This window comes from Sinocyclocheilus anshuiensis, unplaced genomic scaffold, assembly GCF_001515605.1.
Source record: "Sinocyclocheilus anshuiensis isolate Anshui unplaced genomic scaffold, SAMN03320099.WGS_v1.1 scaffold1191, whole genome shotgun sequence".
NCBI classification, from domain to species: Eukaryota; Metazoa; Chordata; class Actinopteri; order Cypriniformes; family Cyprinidae; genus Sinocyclocheilus; species Sinocyclocheilus anshuiensis.
Window position 1 is genome coordinate 27,278 of NW_015539888.1, and position 7,553 is coordinate 34,830.

The following is a 7,553-nucleotide window of genomic DNA, read 5'->3' on the forward strand; positions in this document are numbered from 1 at the left end:
ACACACACACACACACACACACACACACACACACACACACACACACACACACACAAACTGCAAACCGACTCCAGAAAAAGCAGCAGAAGAAAGCATCTTGAGCGGAAGTACGGTGAGAAGTGCAGATGCACATTCCCTGACTGCAGCATAATGAGGTACTGTGGGGCATCGATTTCACTTACAGCACTCGAGATGTCAGGAATTAAAAATGCATGTCCTCTTAATGAGGAAACCATTCTAATTAAGTGAGAGTAATTCTGCATTATTTCTTTGAAATAGAGACATGAATACTTAATGATTGGCGTAGTAGTGTTTAATACCTCATGTTAGCTGCCATATGTCTTACAGGTGCTTTCTAATGTTTTTGCTTGTGTGCTAAAAGAAACAAAAATAGATTCATTAATAATATAGCCTGAAGTGTGGGAAAATTTCAAGTGTTTGTGCTAAAAACAGCATGTTATTGCTGACATATAGTCTTTTTTAAACAGAATAAAACAAATAAAAAAAAAAAAACTTATATTGTCGTACATATAAACAAATTCACTAATAGTCTTCAGTGCAAATATGTCTCTTTTCCATTTAAATCAGGCTCATTATGGAATGCACCAGATTTACAATAAATGTGGTGGTATTACTGAGCTCAGAAGGCAGGAGGTAAATTAAAGTTTATTTAAAGGAGACATTTTTGATCATTGAAGCAGAATAGCCCGATTGAGTGTGTGCATAGTGTGGGCCTTATGCAAATTTGTTAGATGCTTGACAGATATTCAGATGTACTATGATTAACCATATGATACCATTTATTACATGATTAGAGTATTAAATCACACAGCTTCTCACCTGCACTTGCTTTATCCGCTGTCTACAAGTTCTCTGCCTCATTCAACGATGTATGTGTTTACTTCTTAGCAGGATGCTGAGAGCTTGGCTAAAGCAGTTGTGCTTAATTCCTTCCAACTTTGATCACACAATAACACAATACTAACAACTGTGTTAATGGCTGTCTTCACAGATCTAAAACATTGCATGTAAATCTACTTGTAAATCTACTTATATTACGTTGCAACTTTATTAATGAGTAAGGCTGTGCTGTATGATGGTATGTACAGCAGAATGGTAGAAATCAAAATGTTCTTGTATAATGCCTAAAATATGGTATATCTGCTGCACAAGATTTGAGAAAAATAAAATCTATAATATATTCTGCATATATCATTTTTTTTACTATTTTAACACATATTATGTTTATAATATAATAAGACAAATTGTTTATATATTTTTTAACAAAAACAGTAGTAGAAATCCTAAAATTTGATTGGTTTATCAACGGGCATTTTGTCCTGAGAGAAAATTACCTGAATGAAACTAAAGGTTTGTAGTTTGTAAAAATCAAATCATGACTATAAAGACAAGAAAAGACAATTTCTTGCTACATGCATTTTATACTCCGTGAATGGAAATTGTTCTTAGTGACTTGCTTCAGAGAAATAACTGTCCGTTGTCCAAAAGTAGATATGGCACATTTCATCTCTCTCATATCCTAATAACAGTTGTGTGGTGCCCTTTTATAATACTCACATGTGTTCAACAGACAAACTCCCGTCTGCTCATGCCATGGTGACAAATGACACACATTAATATGACGGAAAAGAGGACTCACAGACCAGATTGTGTTATTAAAACCTGGAGAGAGTTTCAGTAGATAGAGATGTCCCTGATGACAATAAGCCCTTTAATTGGAGGCTGTCAAGCTTTTCAAAAATACACACTGATTTGAACCACTAATAGGCCAAAATCTGATTTGGCCTATTAGACTGCTCTCTACATAATGATGATAAATTAACAAACAGGCTATCAAATTGGATCTAGGACAAGTTATAGAAATTTATCTTGCCATAAATTAGCTTGGAAGGGGCTAACGTATGTCCCCCAATGCTAAAACAAAGATATGTTAAGAGGTTCTCTCCATCTCAAGAAAAGTTGACATTTTAATGAAACATCTAGAGATGTATGCATTTGTGAATAGCAAAAGGAGTACTACCAGAAAAACTTAATATTGCAATTTAATAGGTTTAATTTGTGAAAATGAAACAATAACTGAGTCACTCAAATATCTGCACTGAATTACATCATAAATAAACATCAGACTGAACGTTACCATACAGATATCGGTGTAATACATCACTCCATAACATGTATGCTATATTACAACATGATCAATATCAAGCAAATATCAAAATAAACACTTAATTCAAGATGATAAAATTCAGTGTTCTGCAATGTTCTCATAATCATGCAAAGTAAAATAAGCATTCTATTTCACTCATACACCATCAATATGCCTACAAATACAGGCAGTCGTTTTCCCTTTCCATGCTCCTCAGTAGTCTTCCACCACTTCAAAAGAAACCAGAAAAGAACAGGTTAAGAGAGCTACATCTGTCAGCCAAGTTATCTTTAATCATTGGCAAGTGGTGACTCACTACACATAATCCACACACACACAGACACACACATTTGTGGATTTTCATTTATCAGGTCATTTGATTAATATGAAAAGACAGGCATAGCTAAAGCAAGGTGCGCATGCTTATTTAAGAAAGACCTTCATGACCAAGGTCAACAAAGGCCTATTTATTTGCATGATGCTGACTTCAAACTTTATTTCAGCAACAAAACGTTAAGGGCCGCCCTCTGCGGGTAGTTGGAGGAGAAAGAATGCAAGAAAAAAGGAAAGAGAGGGCCATATTGCATTTGAATAAGAGCTGAGGTCTGGAATTTAGCCAGTGGTTGCAACTCCACTCAAGGTCGGATTCATGTAATTGGTTGCATGGAGGATTTCACAGCATCTACTTTGCAAACGAATGAAAGCGAAGCAAGAGCGACTGCAGCCTATAGCTGGAACCTAAAGAGCTCTTGTCCCAAACGTTTCACATATGCATGTTGGGTTATCGGCTAGTCAGATCAATATTGCAGTCCTGAGCATTTCGTGCCTGAGCAGAATAAGCCGTGATGTGTCATATCTCGCTCACCCTCAGCTACACTTAATTATTGATAGCTTCCTCTTCCATCCAAGTCAATCAAAGCACAGTGGACTTGCAGCGACTCAGCACTACGCGGGAAATAGCGGGAGTTATGCCAAAGGAAATCATGTGTCATTGTTCACACGTGGCCACCTCAATATCGCACCCACCATATTCTGTTTGATATTCTACTGATCATGTCGCTCGTGGAGCCGAGCTCCGTGATGGCTTCTATTAAGGGTTCTGGATCCAATCTACACTCTGCCTGAGCCCCTCACATAGTAGTAGCACTGCACCCAGAAGCGTGGCTACGCTAGCACAGATTTTAAGATTACATGAACACACCTGTGAATTCTAAACATGAATTCACACAATAGAAAGCAAAAACATCATTAAGAAAAGCTCCTGTGAAGTACAGCTGTGAAAAGCTGCCTTAAATAAAAGTGGATCATGCCGAATGGCTCCTTGATGTGGTGACGTGGTTTTGTTTGGAGTATTACTACAGAATTAACTTACAGGATGGTGCTATTTTTTTCATACTGTAGTTGGCTTAGGCCTCACAATGGTCATGTCATTTTGCTGGTTTTCTTTTTTTTTGTCTTTTTCTTTCTCTTTATTTCCTTTTACTTCTCTTTATTTTCCATTCCCCTTTCCTTCGTTTTTTACCTTATTTTTTTTACCTTTTTTCCTTATTTCCCCCCTTTTCTTTCCTATTTCCTGACAGTTTCCTGTTTTTTTTTCTTTTACCATTCCTGATTTTCTTTTGCCCTTTCTTTCATCCGCTTCCTTTTGCCTTTTTTCCCTCTGCTTTTTTTCCCTTCCTTTTTCACTTTTCTTTCATCCTGTCCGTCTCTTTCATTCACCAAATTACAAGATGAAAACTTGTATTGTATAACTTATATATATATATACAGTGGGTACGGAAAGTATTCAGACCCCCTTAAACTGCCGATCTTGTTACTGTGCTAATTAATAGTGTTTTCACTATATTTTGGATATAAATATCCATTGCAGAGTTGATGTTATACGGCCCGTTCAATGAATCGCTGGCCGTCTCAGTGATCAGCCGTAAAACAGTGATTCTGTCCAAATTCCCTTTAAAATCTTAAATGATTCCCTTTGAGCTAAATTGACCTGTTTCCCTTACATATATATATATAATTTTTAAATAATGCTAGTAACATGTTGGCTCATAACTATATGAGCAGATGGACCAGATCATTGCTTCACATTCATGAAGTCGTAGTTTCAGTTGTACCAGAAAATTCTTAAAGTGAAAGATCACCCAAAAAATGAAAATTATGTAATTATTTATGCAGCTTCATGTAATTTTAAACCTGTATGACTTTATTTATTCTGTGCAACATAACATATGTATTTAAACAAGTTTCTCTATTTTTTATTTTATTTATTTATTTTGTGGCCATACAAAATAAGTCATTACAGGTTTGGAACGAAATGAGGGTGAGGAAATCATAATATAATAATAATTATTATTTTTTTTTTTTGGCTAACCATCATGCTCACTCCAATCCAAAAATTGAGTGCCGTATCTGGTGTATAAGAGGAGGGCCGTATAAAAGTGCCTGATGGACCAGATTTGGCCAGTTAGCATAGGGAGCAACCTGGGGCAAAGTACCCTGGACGAGGCACACTGCTAAAAGGGCATCAGATGCATTTAAGATCACGGGTCAACCCAACCCCTGGATTTGAACCAAGAGTGTTTACATTTTCAGGCCAGACTTCCAGAAACCAAATGTGCATAAGTCCAAAAGTACACAGAGAAAAGTACAAAAGCACACCTTCTTTAGAAGAAGGTCCTGGATGAACACTCTTGCACACACAAGCATACAGCACCTGTCCTGCATTTTCATATATTAGCCCTGAATGTATGAAAAAGCATCTACTCCCATGCCTCATGAGAGAAGTAAAGCGAGACAGCAGGAAACACAGGGGAGTGCACCGAACAGAAACCAGGCATGAGAAATTAGAAACTCTGACTAAAGTAGAGAGGAGGGGCTCAGAAGGGAGGCTTCAGATGTATGAGAAGGGAGATTGATGTGAGTGGGCCCATGTAATATCTTTACAGTGGCAGGCGGAGGCCATTCTTCATTTGTCTTCCTGAGAAATGCTCTGTCAGGGCAGCCAAAAGGAATTGGAAATGAATGTCAGTTTCCTTCCCTTTCAGACACACTTGTGTTATGACATCCCGTCATACCGTATTTTATTATTATTATTTAGGATTTAGACTGCTTTGGTTTACCGAGAGTAGCCGGGGCTGCCGAGAAGGGGCATTCCCTTAGTTCGCGACTAAGTGATAGGGAGAACGACAAAAAGGGAGGAGGAAAAACAAACGGGATGAAGTGGGCCCGTTGAGCGATATTGCTGAGCAGCTCCCTGATTGGTACTTGAACGAGGTTGGAGATATTGTAGGCGGTGCTGAGAGAATAAAAGGTAAAGAAGCAGATATTTCACTTCACTTCATTCCCCCAGACTTCATCTTGACACTTCATGAAAGTGTGATGTTTATCTCCTCTGCATAAATTCACATTTCTCTACACCTTTTGGTTTATTGTCTGAACACAGGTGTTTGAAATGTGCGTTTAGGGCTCCCGCTAAGCATGGGATTATGGTTTCTTGAAGAGGCAGGCAGTTTGACACTACTAGAGATTAAAGGCACGCGTCGTATTCCTCCCTCTCCCCGGGGGCCGACTCTGTCATTCGGAGCCGTTTGAGATGTCTGTGTTTACAATACAGGGACAAGAGCATCGCTCAGTCACAGCGACGCCGTCACTCACGCTTTATAGCCGAATAAATCTCCACCGTGCAGCCCGGGGTGGCTCCTCCGAACCTATTATACAAAGTACCTCCAGAACGCCGTAGTCGGTGCCATTGTGTGATTGATTCTCTAATCAGAAGCTGATTATGATGAAGCCCTCCCATGGAGAGCCATTAAATGAATGAAGAAAAGCACCTATGATGAGAATCAATAAAACCGAGCTGAACATAATGCAGTGTTATGATGTTAGATGACACTCTCCTTTCCTTCAGCTAAGATCGGATGGTCTCTTTGTCACCAGGGTTTAAAGGTAATAAGTATGGATTCGCGCTTAATAGCCCGCAAATTTCTCATGGACTTGGGCTAGACTTGAGGGACGCCACATCTTGGAGACTCTATAGTGATGGTTTGCATCAGGACGACATGTACTTTTGTCGAGAAGATATGCTGTGTGCGGCATTACCCGAATTAAATGCAGCAGAAGTGGTGGCGATTGCTGATACACCCAAAACCCATTACCGGCATACCATTACCATGTCTGAAGGTTATGATATCTGGTGGCCGCATCTAACAAGTGTTTGCAGATGCCTTTCTGGTTGTTGATTCATTAGCAGCGGTCGTGGTGGTCAGATGGATGCTGATGGCTGCAGTTCTGTCACTGGCTGTCGTCTCTGGGCCGTCTCCGTCTGCTTAGAGTGGGGAATTGGGAGGAATGAGCTGGGTATAGCAGGTGAGATGTGGCCCTGCGGTTTTGGCATTTTGTCTATGTTTATCGTGTTCCCACACTGTTCCTCCTCATTGCCTCTCTGTAAGGCTCTCCCTGGTGGCCTTGTCACTCTAATTAGGTGACAGACGGCAGCAAACAATATCCCTCATTACTGCTGACATGAGCGACGCACATAGTCACACACAATTGTTTTCCCTTCTTATATACACAAACACAGAAACGCATACACATACACAGAAGAGGCTAAAACAAAGATATGCACAGTGACAAGCATCAATCTTGCGTAATGTCTCTCTCGTTCTCATCCTCAAACAATTGCTCCAGAAACCCTGTCCTTAGGGTTAAGCAGATGTTGGAAAAGCTGCCTATTATTTTGGTGCGCACCTCGAAATAAATGTGAGAGTAATGCTGGTTGTTCTCCTGTCACTATGGTGATTGGCAGTATTGCAGGTACTGTGGTGTCTGTGGTATTTCAGGAAGCTAGTTTTTGCGTCACATACATTAAAGGAATATAAAAAATAAAAAAAAGAGCATTTATTCATCATCATGTTCTTCCAAACCTGAAGGATTTGTTTTTATCAGTGCTCTTTGACATACAATACAACTGACAGTGACAGTAACAGTCAAACCCAAAAAAGTAAAGAAAAAACATAACATACACACAAATATAAGCTATTTTAAATGATTATTTAACTTCCAGAATACAATTTTCCTGATAATTTACTCACCTCCATGTCATCCAAGATCATGTCTTACTTTCTTTAGTTGAAACAAAAATTAAGGTTTTTGAGGAAAACATTCCAGGATTTTTCTCCATATTGTGGACTTCAATGTATATTATTTTTTAACCACAAATGCTCGTCTTTCACTAGCTCTGTGATGCGTGTCCATGACTTCACACATTATGTAGTCAAGTTGGAAAGGTCACGCATGACGTAGGCAAAAGTAATATCAAACTCTGATTTTCTATTCAAACTTCAAAATCGTCCAACATCTTTTTTTTTTTTTTTTTTTTTTTTTATTG

General features: G+C 38.8%; 1 long non-coding RNA gene across 1 annotated transcript in view; it reads right to left on the bottom strand.

Annotated features, from left to right (window-relative positions):
• The window catches only part of LOC107685624 (uncharacterized), a 14,105-nt gene that overhangs the window by 5,598 nt on the left and 954 nt on the right, over nt 1-7,553 (bottom strand). The window contains exon 2 of the long non-coding RNA XR_001633969.1: nt 2,654-2,659. This is a non-coding gene — a long non-coding RNA (uncharacterized LOC107685624). The remainder of the gene's footprint in view (nt 1-2,653; nt 2,660-7,553) is intronic.